The 15,313-nt window shown below is 47.2% G+C and overlaps 4 non-coding genes across 4 annotated transcripts; all 4 read right to left on the reverse strand.

Moving 5' to 3' along the window:
• Positions 1-321: 321 nt before the first annotated feature.
• LOC136593721 (U2 spliceosomal RNA) lies at positions 322-512 on the reverse strand. The gene has a single exon (XR_010788310.1). It is a non-coding gene; the product is annotated as a U2 spliceosomal RNA (small nuclear RNA).
• A 2,789-nt stretch (positions 513-3,301) lies between these two features.
• On the reverse strand, positions 3,302-3,492 carry LOC136593722 (U2 spliceosomal RNA). Its single transcript, XR_010788311.1, has one exon. It is a non-coding gene; the product is annotated as a U2 spliceosomal RNA (small nuclear RNA).
• Positions 3,493-6,263: 2,771 nt separating this feature from the next.
• On the reverse strand, positions 6,264-6,454 carry LOC136593723 (U2 spliceosomal RNA). Its single transcript, XR_010788312.1, has one exon. It is a non-coding gene; the product is annotated as a U2 spliceosomal RNA (small nuclear RNA).
• A 2,808-nt stretch (positions 6,455-9,262) lies between these two features.
• On the reverse strand, positions 9,263-9,459 carry LOC136593751 (U2 spliceosomal RNA). Its single transcript, XR_010788338.1, has one exon. It is a non-coding gene; the product is annotated as a U2 spliceosomal RNA (small nuclear RNA).
• Positions 9,460-15,313: the final 5,854 nt, after the last annotated feature.

Consider the following 15,313-nt stretch of genomic DNA (forward strand, 5'->3'; position numbering starts at 1 on the left):
AATACGTGGAGCATACAGACGCAGGCTGCCAGGATACGCTGTGCCTGCCCGATGTTTCCAACTTGGCTATTAGCGCAGCGGTAGGTACGAACTATAGAGTGCGGCTGCCATATGAACTGGTGTGTGTGTTGTTTTGCTTCCAGTTGTACCTGTGCTGTGCACACTCTGGCAGACGCAGCTGCTCAGTGGATACAATGTTGCGAGCAGACGGGCTGAGTGTCAATCAAAGTGCTTGGGCGGTGGTAGCAGCAGCCGCCACAGCTGCGCTGCACCTCTTGCTCGTCGGTTTTGTTTTTCTGCTTTTGGAAACTGTTGTAGGAAAGGGGGTGCACCGGTCCTGGAGGTACTGCAATACCAGGTCAATGCGTGGAGTGGACAGAGCAAGCTCTTTTTCCAGCTCCCTGTTCTAAAAATCCATTTAATATATGGTCCCCAGATAGGGGACGTATCAGATATTAAACTGATAAGAACAGATACTACACTTGATCTTAGCCAAAAGGCCGAGAAGCGATAACCCGAAATGGGTTTCACCTGTAGCCCGGTCCGCCCAACTCCACTTCCAAGGCTTGAGGCAACACGCTCAGCCAGCACTCTGGGCGCACCCACAATGCACCCAGGCAGCTGGGAGAGCTATTAAAACTTTACATAGCCCCGCCCCACGCCTTCTCAACCGCGCCCAGCCTCACACCCTCAGTCCTTCCTCTTGCACCGAGCTCACGCATCCTAGGCTTGCAGAGCCTGCTGCTGCTGCAGGACTCGTCAGCTCCCTACAAACGAGGGTTAAGCCGGCGATGACACTAGAAGCAAGCACTAGTTTGTCTCTGAAGGTGCGTCGGCCGGTCGGTTGGAGGGATCTCTTCGGCCAGCCGCATTTCGAGTAGGGACGGATGGAAACTTTTTACCTAAAATAAGGGAAATTGGCTTCGGCCCCATAGGGCTTTATTGCCTTCCCCTGGGCCAGCATTAGTAGACCCTAGTAAGGAGAATATTAGAGCGGCATGGTCATCCGAAGAACTTAAAAACATACAGCAGGCCTTTTTTTCCCCGCCATACATACATAACTACAGATTTTATATTTTTTTTACATATATATATATATCTCTATCACACACACACACACAATCGTAAATCTATCTTTAATCTATATCTACAAAATCTATAATTCAGAAATAATCCATATCTATATTCTACGTAATTAATAAAGATAGATTAGATAGGATAGGATAGATAGACACATACATGCATACATACTGTATGCAAATGAGCCAGGTATTTGGAATGCTGATGATGTCACTCCCTTGTGATGTCATGAGCCAGGTGTATGGCAGGCTGATGTCACTCCATTGTGATGTCATCAATTTAGAAGCATAAATAGCGGGCTTGGCAGCGATTTCAGTCAGTCTCTGCTGCAGCTGGGAGACGGGAGATGGTCTTTATCTCTACCAAGAAGCTGCAGAACTACCGGCAACTGCAGAACTACCGGCAACTGCAAAACTACCGGCAACTGCAAAACTACCGGCAACTGCAAAACTACCGGCAACTGCAAAACTACCGGCAACTGCTGAACTACCGGCAACTGCTGAACTACCGGCAACTGCTGAACTACCGGCAACTGCTGAACTACCGGCAACTGCTGAACTACCGGCAACTGCTGAACTACCGGCAACTGCTGAACTACCGGCAACTGCATCATTTTTATTTTATTCAATATAGGTTTTATTGGTTTCATGGAGGGGGGGAAACTTTTGCCTTATCTCAAAGCAATGTAAAAATAACTTTGACAATGAAACTTAATAAATAAATTTCGAGTTGAACTATATGATGTTTGTCTGTGATATTTTATAAGGTGTACAAACAGGGGAAGGGGGGGGGGAGCGGTAAGGGAGGGTAGGTATCTATGACACGGGAGAAAGAGAAAATAAAACAAAAAGGGGGAGGGGGGGGCGCTCCGGGATTGCTGTTTCTCTTTACGATTGTGGTTTAAACGTGTTACTCACATGTCCCTGTCTGTAACCACCTAGTAAATAGGGGTGAGCTCCGGGCATCTATCCATATCGCCCAGGTGTGATACAATTTATCATAGCCTGACGGCTCATCTTGAAGCCTCATTCTCTCCCTACGCTCTATTTCGTGGATCAATGTTATTTTTAGTGGAGTGCATTTTTTATGCAGCACACAAGGGGGAGACAGCGGCCTACCAAAATCGAGTTGGCTGCTGCTGTGGCTTTCTTTTTTTTAAAAAAAAGGTAGGTTCCGTTCTTCCATGGTGAGGAATAGGCAGGGAGGTTCCGTTTTTGCCAGCTGGGGAATGCTTATAGGCAAGGCCTTATCCCTGGTGGTGCATGTAACGTCAGACCACGTTTCAGCATTCAGTCAGTCAGTGGCTGACAAACGAGCTCCATGCAAGTTTACATTAAACAGACACATTTCTTTCTTTACTGTATTGACTGCGGTCTGTAATCGAGCGGTTGAACTGTTTCTGTGTCCATGCATTGAATAAAGCAATACATCCTTGTAAAGTAGACGTCCGTTCGTTGGAGTTCTTTGCTCCCCGAGTGTTGCTCCATCTCTAAACGTTGGCCTGGATCTTCATGGACGAATACTGCCCATCCCACGTGGAGCGTGTATCTCAGCCCGCGTGGAGTGCTGCAGTCCAATGAGGTATTCCGTGCTACATAGCAAGCCTTGGGCCTGTGTGATTGGGGGTCCGCTGCTGTCTGTCCACTCTGAAGCGCGCATCCGGGGCCGGCCGCTTTTCGACTACCAGCGACTGCAGGTCACACACACAGGCTGGTTGGAATGGCCTAGCATTATCCTGATCCGGAGGTGTAACTTGAAGCTGCGGGGCCCCAGTACAAAGTCTGGAACTGGGCCCCCAAACTATAAAGCTTCATTGATAGCATTGGTTTACAATGTGGGGAAGAGAGACTTTATGGGCCCCCTGGGGCTCCGGGCCCCCTGCACATACACCCATGACCCGAATACGTGGAGCATACAGACGCAGGCTGCCAGGATACGCTGTGCCTGCCCGATGTTTCCAACTTGGCTATTAGCGCAGCGGTAGGTACGAACTATAGAGTGCGGCTGCCATATGAACTGGTGTGTGTGTTGTTTTGCTTCCAGTTGTACCTGTGCTGTGCACACTCTGGCAGACGCAGCTGCTCAGTGGATACAATGTTGCGAGCAGACGGGCTGAGTGTCAATCAAAGTGCTTGGGCGGTGGTAGCAGCAGCCGCCACAGCTGCGCTGCACCTCTTGCTCGTCGGTTTTGTTTTTCTGCTTTTGGAAACTGTTGTAGGAAAGGGGGTGCACCGGTCCTGGAGGTACTGCAATACCAGGTCAATGCGTGGAGTGGACAGAGCAAGCTCTTTTTCCAGCTCCCTGTTCTAAAAATCCATTTAATATATGGTCCCCAGATAGGGGACGTATCAGATATTAAACTGATAAGAACAGATACTACACTTGATCTTAGCCAAAAGGCCGAGAAGCGATAACCCGAAATGGGTTTCACCTGTAGCCCGGTCCGCCCAACTCCACTTCCAAGGCTTGAGGCAACACGCTCAGCCAGCACTCTGGGCGCACCCACAATGCACCCAGGCAGCTGGGAGAGCTATTAAAACTTTACATAGCCCCGCCCCACGCCTTCTCAACCGCGCCCAGCCTCACACCCTCAGTCCTTCCTCTTGCACCGAGCTCACGCATCCTAGGCTTGCAGAGCCTGCTGCTGCTGCAGGACTCGTCAGCTCCCTACAAACGAGGGTTAAGCCGGCGATGACACTAGAAGCAAGCACTAGTTTGTCTCTGAAGGTGCGTCGGCCGGTCGGTTGGAGGGATCTCTTCGGCCAGCCGCATTTCGAGTAGGGACGGATGGAAACTTTTTACCTAAAATAAGGGAAATTGGCTTCGGCCCCATAGGGCTTTATTGCCTTCCCCTGGGCCAGCATTAGTAGACCCTAGTAAGGAGAATATTAGAGCGGCATGGTCATCCGAAGAACTTAAAAACATACAGCAGGCCTTTTTTTCCCCGCCATACATACATAACTACAGATTTTATATTTTTTTTACATATATATATATATCTCTATCACACACACACACACAATCGTAAATCTATCTTTAATCTATATCTACAAAATCTATAATTCAGAAATAATCCATATCTATATTCTACGTAATTAATAAAGATAGATTAGATAGGATAGGATAGATAGACACATACATGCATACATACTGTATGCAAATGAGCCAGGTATTTGGAATGCTGATGATGTCACTCCCTTGTGATGTCATGAGCCAGGTGTATGGCAGGCTGATGTCACTCCATTGTGATGTCATCAATTTAGAAGCATAAATAGCGGGCTTGGCAGCGATTTCAGTCAGTCTCTGCTGCAGCTGGGAGACGGGAGATGGTCTTTATCTCTACCAAGAAGCTGCAGAACTACCGGCAACTGCAGAACTACCGGCAACTGCAAAACTACCGGCAACTGCAAAACTACCGGCAACTGCAAAACTACCGGCAACTGCTGAACTACCGGCAACTGCTGAACTACCGGCAACTGCTGAACTACCGGCAACTGCTGAACTACCGGCAACTGCTGAACTACCGGCAACTGCTGAACTACCGGCAACTGCTGAACTACCGGCAACTGCATCATTTTTATTTTATTCAATATAGGTTTTATTGGTTTCATGGAGGGGGGGAAACTTTTGCCTTATCTCAAAGCAATGTAAAAATAACTTTGACAATGAAACTTAATAAATAAATTTCGAGTTGAACTATATGATGTTTGTCTGTGATATTTTATAAGGTGTACAAACAGGGGAAGGGGGGGGGGAGCGGTAAGGGAGGGTAGGTATCTATGACACGGGAGAAAGAGAAAATAAAACAAAAAGGGGGAGGGGGGGGCGCTCCGGGATTGCTGTTTCTCTTTACGATTGTGGTTTAAACGTGTTACTCACATGTCCCTGTCTGTAACCACCTAGTAAATAGGGGTGAGCTCCGGGCATCTATCCATATCGCCCAGGTGTGATACAATTTATCATAGCCTGACGGCTCATCTTGAAGCCTCATTCTCTCCCTACGCTCTATTTCGTGGATCAATGTTATTTTTAGTGGAGTGCATTTTTTATGCAGCACACAAGGGGGAGACAGCGGCCTACCAAAATCGAGTTGGCTGCTGCTGTGGCTTTCTTTTTTTTAAAAAAAAGGTAGGTTCCGTTCTTCCATGGTGAGGAATAGGCAGGGAGGTTCCGTTTTTGCCAGCTGGGGAATGCTTATAGGCAAGGCCTTATCCCTGGTGGTGCATGTAACGTCAGACCACGTTTCAGCATTCAGTCAGTCAGTGGCTGACAAACGAGCTCCATGCAAGTTTACATTAAACAGACACATTTCTTTCTTTACTGTATTGACTGCGGTCTGTAATCGAGCGGTTGAACTGTTTCTGTGTCCATGCATTGAATAAAGCAATACATCCTTGTAAAGTAGACGTCCGTTCGTTGGAGTTCTTTGCTCCCCGAGTGTTGCTCCATCTCTAAACGTTGGCCTGGATCTTCATGGACGAATACTGCCCATCCCACGTGGAGCGTGTATCTCAGCCCGCGTGGAGTGCTGCAGTCCAATGAGGTATTCCGTGCTACATAGCAAGCCTTGGGCCTGTGTGATTGGGGGTCCGCTGCTGTCTGTCCACTCTGAAGCGCGCATCCGGGGCCGGCCGCTTTTCGACTACCAGCGACTGCAGGTCACACACACAGGCTGGTTGGAATGGCCTAGCATTATCCTGATCCGGAGGTGTAACTTGAAGCTGCGGGGCCCCAGTACAAAGTCTGGAACTGGGCCCCCAAACTATAAAGCTTCATTGATAGCATTGGTTTACAATGTGGGGAAGAGAGACTTTATGGGCCCCCTGGGGCTCCGGGCCCCCTGCACATACACCCATGACCCGAATACGTGGAGCATACAGACGCAGGCTGCCAGGATACGCTGTGCCTGCCCGATGTTTCCAACTTGGCTATTAGCGCAGCGGTAGGTACGAACTATAGAGTGCGGCTGCCATATGAACTGGTGTGTGTGTTGTTTTGCTTCCAGTTGTACCTGTGCTGTGCACACTCTGGCAGACGCAGCTGCTCAGTGGATACAATGTTGCGAGCAGACGGGCTGAGTGTCAATCAAAGTGCTTGGGCGGTGGTAGCAGCAGCCGCCACAGCTGCGCTGCACCTCTTGCTCGTCGGTTTTGTTTTTCTGCTTTTGGAAACTGTTGTAGGAAAGGGGGTGCACCGGTCCTGGAGGTACTGCAATACCAGGTCAATGCGTGGAGTGGACAGAGCAAGCTCTTTTTCCAGCTCCCTGTTCTAAAAATCCATTTAATATATGGTCCCCAGATAGGGGACGTATCAGATATTAAACTGATAAGAACAGATACTACACTTGATCTTAGCCAAAAGGCCGAGAAGCGATAACCCGAAATGGGTTTCACCTGTAGCCCGGTCCGCCCAACTCCACTTCCAAGGCTTGAGGCAACACGCTCAGCCAGCACTCTGGGCGCACCCACAATGCACCCAGGCAGCTGGGAGAGCTATTAAAACTTTACATAGCCCCGCCCCACGCCTTCTCAACCGCGCCCAGCCTCACACCCTCAGTCCTTCCTCTTGCACCGAGCTCACGCATCCTAGGCTTGCAGAGCCTGCTGCTGCTGCAGGACTCGTCAGCTCCCTACAAACGAGGGTTAAGCCGGCGATGACACTAGAAGCAAGCACTAGTTTGTCTCTGAAGGTGCGTCGGCCGGTCGGTTGGAGGGATCTCTTCGGCCAGCCGCATTTCGAGTAGGGACGGATGGAAACTTTTTACCTAAAATAAGGGAAATTGGCTTCGGCCCCATAGGGCTTTATTGCCTTCCCCTGGGCCAGCATTAGTAGACCCTAGTAAGGAGAATATTAGAGCGGCATGGTCATCCGAAGAACTTAAAAACATACAGCAGGCCTTTTTTTCCCCGCCATACATACATAACTACAGATTTTATATTTTTTTTACATATATATATATATCTCTATCACACACACACACACAATCGTAAATCTATCTTTAATCTATATCTACAAAATCTATAATTCAGAAATAATCCATATCTATATTCTACGTAATTAATAAAGATAGATTAGATAGGATAGGATAGATAGACACATACATGCATACATACTGTATGCAAATGAGCCAGGTATTTGGAATGCTGATGATGTCACTCCCTTGTGATGTCATGAGCCAGGTGTATGGCAGGCTGATGTCACTCCATTGTGATGTCATCAATTTAGAAGCATAAATAGCGGGCTTGGCAGCGATTTCAGTCAGTCTCTGCTGCAGCTGGGAGACGGGAGATGGTCTTTATCTCTACCAAGAAGCTGCAGAACTACCGGCAACTGCAGAACTACCGGCAACTGCAAAACTACCGGCAACTGCAAAACTACCGGCAACTGCAAAACTACCGGCAACTGCTGAACTACCGGCAACTGCTGAACTACCGGCAACTGCTGAACTACCGGCAACTGCTGAACTACCGGCAACTGCTGAACTACCGGCAACTGCTGAACTACCGGCAACTGCTGAACTACCGGCAACTGCTGAACTACCGGCAACTGCTGAACTACCGGCAACTGCATCATTTTTATTTTATTCAATATAGGTTTTATTGGTTTCATGGAGGGGGGGAAACTTTTGCCTTATCTCAAAGCAATGTAAAAATAACTTTGACAATGAAACTTAATAAATAAATTTCGAGTTGAACTATATGATGTTTGTCTGTGATATTTTATAAGGTGTACAAACAGGGGAAGGGGGGGGGGAGCGGTAAGGGAGGGTAGGTATCTATGACACGGGAGAAAGAGAAAATAAAACAAAAAGGGGGAGGGGGGGGCGCTCCGGGATTGCTGTTTCTCTTTACGATTGTGGTTTAAACGTGTTACTCACATGTCCCTGTCTGTAACCACCTAGTAAATAGGGGTGAGCTCCGGGCATCTATCCATATCGCCCAGGTGTGATACAATTTATCATAGCCTGACGGCTCATCTTGAAGCCTCATTCTCTCCCTACGCTCTATTTCGTGGATCAATGTTATTTTTAGTGGAGTGCATTTTTTATGCAGCACACAAGGGGGAGACAGCGGCCTACCAAAATCGAGTTGGCTGCTGCTGTGGCTTTCTTTTTTTTAAAAAAAAGGTAGGTTCCGTTCTTCCATGGTGAGGAATAGGCAGGGAGGTTCCGTTTTTGCCAGCTGGGGAATGCTTATAGGCAAGGCCTTATCCCTGGTGGTGCATGTAACGTCAGACCACGTTTCAGCATTCAGTCAGTCAGTGGCTGACAAACGAGCTCCATGCAAGTTTACATTAAACAGACACATTTCTTTCTTTACTGTATTGACTGCGGTCTGTAATCGAGCGGTTGAACTGTTTCTGTGTCCATGCATTGAATAAAGCAATACATCCTTGTAAAGTAGACGTCCGTTCGTTGGAGTTCTTTGCTCCCCGAGTGTTGCTCCATCTCTAAACGTTGGCCTGGATCTTCATGGACGAATACTGCCCATCCCACGTGGAGCGTGTATCTCAGCCCGCGTGGAGTGCTGCAGTCCAATGAGGTATTCCGTGCTACATAGCAAGCCTTGGGCCTGTGTGATTGGGGGTCCGCTGCTGTCTGTCCACTCTGAAGCGCGCATCCGGGGCCGGCCGCTTTTCGACTACCAGCGACTGCAGGTCACACACACAGGCTGGTTGGAATGGCCTAGCATTATCCTGATCCGGAGGTGTAACTTGAAGCTGCGGGGCCCCAGTACAAAGTCTGGAACTGGGCCCCCAAACTATAAAGCTTCATTGATAGCATTGGTTTACAATGTGGGGAAGAGAGACTTTATGGGCCCCCTGGGGCTCCGGGCCCCCTTGCACATACACCCATGACCCGAATACGTGGAGCATACAGACGCAGGCTGCCAGGATACGCTGTGCCTGCCCGATGTTTCCAACTTGGCTATTAGCGCAGCGGTAGGTACGAACTATAGAGTGCGGCTGCCATATGAACTGGTGTGTGTGTTGTTTTGCTTCCAGTTGTACCTGTGCTGTGCACACTCTGGCAGACGCAGCTGCTCAGTGGATACAATGTTGCGAGCAGACGGGCTGAGTGTCAATCAAAGTGCTTGGGCGGTGGTAGCAGCAGCCGCCACAGCTGCGCTGCACCTCTTGCTCGTCGGTTTTGTTTTTCTGCTTTTGGAAACTGTTGTAGGAAAGGGGGTGCACCGGTCCTGGAGGTACTGCAATACCAGGTCAATGCGTGGAGTGGACAGAGCAAGCTCTTTTTCCAGCTCCCTGTTCTAAAAATCCATTTAATATATGGTCCCCAGATAGGGGACGTATCAGATATTAAACTGATAAGAACAGATTTTTTTTTTTTTTTTTATACCCTCAGATTGGGTTGAAAACTTACTTTACTTTACTTTCAAGTAAACTGTCATTGCATATTTACTGCAACGTTCATCCCTTTCATCATCAGGCTTTATTACTGTTCTTATTTTTCACAGTAACAAAAAACAATATCACAAAGAAAAAACATTATTTTTACAATCCAACAAGTTGAATCCACTTCTTCACCTTCCAAACGCCCTCCGCATCCACCCCCCTCCTCCTCTTATCCCATAGGTAGCATATGAATAACTTCCCTAGCACCATTCTTACACTCGCATTCACACTCAGCTCTTCTCTTTTATACACATACACGTTCCTCACATCCCACAGCACTTCTTTCACACATGACAAAAACAACCACAACAATCTTTCTTTCACTCCATCACTCGCACCTAATCCAAACATCAGTACCTCAAAAGATAGAAACTGAATGCCTGTTAACTCTTTACAGAGCGGTCCTAATTTTTTCACCACTTTCTGGGCATAGGCACAATTCCAGAATAAGTGGACTATGCTCTCGCTGCCTCCACACTGGACTCTAGGACAGGTCTCTCTTGCTATCAGACCTCTACTCCTCTGGAATTCTCTCACAGGTAGTACGCCATGCAAGCTCTGCCATACAATTTCTTTCTGTCTGCCAGTCATTCCATCCATTCTCACTTTCGCCCATACTCTCTGCACATTCCTTCCACCAACCAGATTTATCTCACTCACCCTTTCCCTACTCTCAATCATTCTCACAAGCAGACGTTTATTTCGGAGCATACTCACTTCCACTTCACTCAACTCATACTTCTCTACAAACTTTACAATCCACTCATACCACTTTGGAACCACGAATGCAACAGGCTTACTCAAGTCATTCCTGCACCACTTTAACCTTACAAACAGTCGCCCAGCCAAATATCTCATCATACACGACACCTTTCTCTCTCTCTCAATCACAGCCAATAAAAAAACTAATCCATTCACTCCAAAATAAACTTCTAGGTTCGGGAAACTCATACCACCATTCCTCCAGTTCTTCACCACAGTCTCTCTTTTCAAGCGCTCCATCTTAGATCCCCAGAAAAAAACAAATAGAATCCTATTTAAACTCCTGAGCCTCATATAGTCAGGCGGGAAGATCATTGCCACATACAAAAAGATTGGCAGAACAATACTCTTGATCACTACTATTTTTCCCAGGAGACTAAGATCTCTCATCCTCCAGAAGGTCAACCGTTTCTCCACTCTTTCCTTTGCTGCCTCCCAACTCTCTTTACCATCCACAGAGTCATTAAACATGACCCCCAGAATTTTCATTGGCCCAGACACTACATTCAAACCTAAATCTCTCACTCCACCTACCTCCCCAAATACTTTACATTCACTCTTTGACCAATTCACTCTAAAAGCAGACGCACCACAAAAAATAGACGCTAACAACTTGACTCTACGCACAGCACTCTCTGACTCGCACACCACACACACATCATCCATATACGCACACACTTTTAACTCTTTCCCACCACTTCCTGGAATATGAATCCCTCTCACAACTTTGTCCTTTCTCAACAGGCACAACAATGGCTCAATCGCACAGATAAAGGCGACTGCGGACAGCGGACAGCCCTGCCGCACCCCAGAACATCCATTCACCTTTCTCCCCACACATCCATTCACCAACACTCTGCTATACATTCCATTATACAAACTCTGAACTCTCCACACAAAATCACTCGGGAAACCCATTCGTAACAACACTCTAAACAAAAAACTATGAGACAATCTATCATACGCCTTTTCAAAGTCTATAGACACAACATACACACTCTTCTCTCTACTCTTACAATCCCACAACACATCTCTCAACAACACCAGACTCTCTTGCACTCTTCTACCAGGCACCGCACAAAATTGCTCTTCACTCACCACACATTCAACCACATCTCTCATTCTGTTGGCCACTATCTTCGCATAAATCTTGTAATCACAGTTAAGTAACGTGATGGGCCTCCAATTTTTCAGACTTTTCAGGCTTCCTTTTTTTGGTATCAACACAATCACTCCCCCACGCATACTCTCAGCCACTTCCACATTCTCCCACATATACTTACACACCGCACACACATCCACTCCCACCACCTTCCACAACAGACGATAGAATTCCACAGGCAACCCATCCTCACCAGGCGTCTTATTCACAGCCATTCCTTGTACCACTCTCTCCACCTCATCCATAGATATGTCTCTCATCACAGACGCTCTCTCTCCCTCTCCAAGCTTACTCTCTAGCACACTCAGCACCTCACTCTCCAAACTCTCATCCCTCTCTTTCACCGCATACAGATCCTCATAGAACGCAGCCACTTCCTCACTCACACCATCCCCACTCACCTCACATCCATCCTCTTTCGCCACCACCTCTATTGTTGGTTTCTTTGCAAAGACCTTTTTAAAGAAAAACCTAGAGCATTTCTCTCCATACTCCATCTTTTCCAGTTTGGCCCTGTATATGATGCTTCTGCCTTTTTCTGTCATATACCTATTAATTTCTCTCCTCACACTCACCAACTCATCCTGCACATCCACACCATTCTCTCTCATTCTCTCCAAAAAACTTAGACGTGTGTTTAGTTTTGTGTACTCCTCCCGCCTTCTTGCTGCCAGTTTATATCCCAAAGACTTGAAATATGCTTTAGTCTTCTTTTTTACCCAATCCCACCACTGCAGAATATTAGCAAACTTGTTTTTCCTCTCACACCACCTGTTATACAGACACTCATACTCCTTTCTCACATCCTCACTCTCCAGATGACTTATATTGAGTTTCCACAGCCCCCTCCCATGTACCCCTCTCACATTCACATCCACACCACACAGCAAACACTCATGATCCGAAAAAATAACTGGTTTTTGTTGGTAACTTAACGGTATGATATTCTCTGAAACAAAACAATAATCCAACCGGGAATGAAGGCCCCCTCTATCAGCATGGTACGTACATAATTTGGGGTTAATGTTACATAAAATCTGCATATCTTGCAACCTATAATCAGAAACAATCTCTGACAAAACCTTCCCAGACAAATCAAAAGCCTTCTTGTCCAGGTCGCAGTTCACATCACCGACTATAATTACTGGCATTCTGCCCTGAATAAACAATTTAATTTTTTCAAATAAAAGTTTTCTCTCATTCTTACTGCTGGGAGCATAAATATTAACTAACAAAAACTTCGTGTTTTTATATATCAGTACCGCTGACAGACACCTCCCCACCTCAATTACTGTGTAGCTGTCTAGCTGCACCTCCCCCGACTTAAGCAATATGCCTACCCCATCATTTCTGTTGGTTTTACTGCCAGACCATATACATGTCCCACAAGGCCATTCATCAGGCTTTATATCACCAGTAATCCCACATTCTTGCAGACAGTACACATCCGCATTCTCCTGTCTGAGAAAACTCAGTATGGCCGTCCTCCTGGCCCTACTGGTAAACACCCGGACATTTTGTGAGCAAATGGTAAAACCCATATTACATCCTCATTTTCATACTGCTTAAATACATCAGGGTGAGTACCCTATGCAAAGATTCATTTATAAGTCTTCACCACTATCAGTAGTAAGGACAAGGTCCTGCGCCACTTTTTCCAGCGGGTCGCCGGTTTCCATGGGTTTTTCTTTACTCCTCTCACACTTTCGTTTTTTAGCAGAGTCCCCCACCACTTTTGCGAACTCTTCATCACTTGAGCTTTCAGAATCCCCACCACCCTCCCTCTTACACAGGGAAGTCTCTGGTGAGGAGAAGCTTGCAATGTTCTCTGGGTCTGAGGGATGTACTGGACTCTCCACCCCTTCAATTACTTCCTCCAGGTGTCTAATTATCTTAGACACCTGGGCCTCAGATACCTCCACAGCTTCAGGCATTTCTGCTGCCTCAGACACTTTAACGACCTCAGGTGGTTTGGAAACTACAGGCGTTTTACTTGCCACCGGCGCTTTAGTTGCTCTGGACATTTTAGTTGCTTTGGACACTTTAGCAACCACTGGTGCCCTAGCAGCTCCAGACACTCCAGCCTCCACAGGTGCCTTAGCAGCCACTGCAGCCCAAGATATTTTTGCAGTTTCAGTTTTTGTGGCCTCAGACAATTTTGCAGTCTCAGACGTTTTTGGAACCTCAGACACTTTTGGGGCCCCTACGGCTCCAGATACCTCAGCAGGCCCTGCAGCTTCAGCCTGCACACTTTTGGGGTTTTCAACCTTCCTCTGTATGCCAGGAGATTTACCAGCTCTCTCCTGCTCTGGCACCTCTTCCCTCTCTCCTCCCATTCTGGGCCTTATGCTCGCAGTGCAATCTTTAAACATATGATCGCTAGAGCCACAAAAGTCACACCGCTTTGGTTGCGGGCAATTACCAGCGTGATGACCCTCTTCCTGGCAGTTTCTGCATACTTGCCCTTTCGTGCATTCAGTTTTTACATGCCCAAACTCGAAGCAATTGCGGCAGTAAGTGGGTTGCCCCGGATAAGACAAATAGCCTCTATGTCCAGCAATTGTGAAGTTGGCCGGTGGGTGCTTCACACCTCCAATGCTGTCTGCACTCTGTCTAAATCTGCAATAGAACTTGTACTTGCAGTTGAATATGCCTAAAATGTTCATCTGCTTGTCTCCACCCCTCACCTGGTCGCAATATCTTCTTAAAAAGCTTTTAACTAGTTCAACCTCAGTGAAGGGGTTGTAGACATGCACCAAAACTGGCTTTTCGTGGATGCCAAACAACGGAGTGATCCTAACTCCATCCAACAAGTCAATGTCCTTGTGCTTTCTGAGCCATTCATAAACATTTAGGCAGATATGTTCCTCTGTAAAAGTCACATCGTACATACCCTGCCGTGGAAAGTCCTGCACGCTGTAGATGGCTGCTTTAGGAACCTTCATCTTCTCCAGGAGAATATCTCTGACGATAAAGACGACAGTGTTCTTGTTGTAATCTCCTGGCGCAACTTCAAAGCGTATGGAATTCTTCATGCCAAACATTTTCAGGGGTCAGCTGTCGGTCCAAAAACCACAGGAAAAAGATGCCGCTCCAAGCAAAAAAACTGGGCGCACCCAGATCGCTCCTCCAGCACAGACCGAGCCTTACACTTGATCTGAGCCAAAAGGCCGAGAAGCGATAACCCGAAATGGGTTTCACCTGTAGCCCGGTCCGCCCAACTCCACTTCCAAGGCTTGAGGCAACACGCTCAGCCAGCACTCTGGGCGCACCCACAATGCACCCAGGCAGCTGGGAGAGCTATTAAAACTTTACATAGCCCCGCCCCACGCCTTCTCAACCGCGCCCAGCCTCACACCCTCAGTCCTTCCTCTTGCACCGAGCTCACGCATCCTAGGCTTGCAGAGCCTGCTGCTGCTGCAGGACTCGTCAGCTCCCTACAAACGAGGGTTAAGCCGGCGATGACACTAGAAGCAAGCACTAGTTTGTCTCTGAAGGTGCGTCGGCCGGTCGGTTGGAGGGATCTCTTCGGCCAGCCGCATTTCGAGTAGGGACGGATGGAAACTTTTTACCTAAAATAAGGGAAATTGGCTTCGGCCCCATAGGGCTTTATTGCCTTCCCCTGGGCCAGCATTAGTAGACCCTAGTAAGGAGAATATTAGAGCGGCATGGTCATCCGAAGAACTTAAAAACATACAGCAGGCCTTTTTTTCCCCGCCATACATACATAACTACAGATTTTATATTTTTTTTACATATATATATATATCTCTATCACACACACACACACAATCGTAAATCTATCTTTAATCTATATCTACAAAATCTATAATTCAGAAATAATCCATATCTATATTCTACGTAATTAATAAAGATAGATTAGATAGGATAGGATAG

The sequence above is a fragment of the Eleutherodactylus coqui genome, unplaced genomic scaffold (genome assembly GCF_035609145.1).
Source record: "Eleutherodactylus coqui strain aEleCoq1 unplaced genomic scaffold, aEleCoq1.hap1 HAP1_SCAFFOLD_290, whole genome shotgun sequence".
Taxonomy (NCBI): Eukaryota; Metazoa; Chordata; class Amphibia; order Anura; family Eleutherodactylidae; genus Eleutherodactylus; species Eleutherodactylus coqui.